Below are 1,152 nucleotides of genomic sequence, written 5' to 3' on the forward strand. Positions count from 1 at the left end.
TGGATGCACAGCAAACCAAAAGCAAAGAAAAAAAAAAGAAAGCAGCAGAAGAAACAGAGGAAGAAGAGTTAATAAGCAAAAAAAAAAAAAGGGGAAAGAAATTAAAGGGGCGTCAGCCACTTTGCTGAAATTGTTGCAGATCAAGAAGAAGAGAAAGAAAAGTCAAAGCAGAAAAAAAGAAGAAGGTGGCGTCTGCCACCTTGTTGGAGTGGGAAGGAAAGAAAAAAAAAACAAAAGGACAAGGACCATGAAGAAGGTGGCGTCAGCCACCTTGTTGGAATTGAAAGAAACCAAAACAAAACAAGGAAGAAAAGGCCAAAAGGGGACAAAGCAAAGGAAAAGTACCTTTGTACTTTGACAAACTGACGTGTTGCCTTTAAGCTCCCATATTTCCAATGGTTTATGTGGTCCAAGTCTGCCTTCAAGTTCTCAAGACCTCAAATTAATATTTTAATGGTTTATGTAGTCTAAATCTGACAGATATGAGCAAAGCAAAGGTCTTGCTTTGGTTTTGGCGTCTAAGACTCTAGGCTCCGTATTGATTGTGGCAGATGAGTGGCTGAAGAGATATATAATTGGGTCCAGTTTGAATTGATCCAGATAAGGATGGGAGTGGCTCAGTTTGGATCGATCTCTACTACTCCAAATAGATATCAATTTCAAATGCAACTAGCTCTCAAAGTTTTTCTGACATGGACCTTTTGTTTATGGGCCAACTAAAAGGCCCGAAAAACAAATTGATGGGTCAATAAAACAAATTACCCATTAACTCTCAAAAGCCCAAAATATTTCATGGGTTGGTCCAAATAAATTATGTGGTTGATGGATTAATCCTTAATGGGCTCATTAAAATGCCCCTTTTAATTTTCTTTGGACATTAACAATAAAAATGGTACAAAACCATTCCAAAATTTCCCATGGGTCATCTACCCATGAAAATTCCAATGAGATTAAATTCAAATATCTCAAACACAAATTCTCAATTAATGGGCCACACTTACCCATTAATTTCAAAATTTTCCCATAGGTCACCTACCTATGAAAATCCCCAAATTATCTCAAAGATACAAATTCTAAATTATTGGGTCATCTATCTATGAAAATCTTCAAATCGTCTCAAAGACACCAACTCTAAATTATTGGGCCACACTT

The sequence above is a fragment of the Prunus dulcis genome, chromosome 1 (genome assembly GCF_902201215.1).
Source record: "Prunus dulcis chromosome 1, ALMONDv2, whole genome shotgun sequence".
NCBI classification, from domain to species: Eukaryota; Viridiplantae; Streptophyta; class Magnoliopsida; order Rosales; family Rosaceae; genus Prunus; species Prunus dulcis.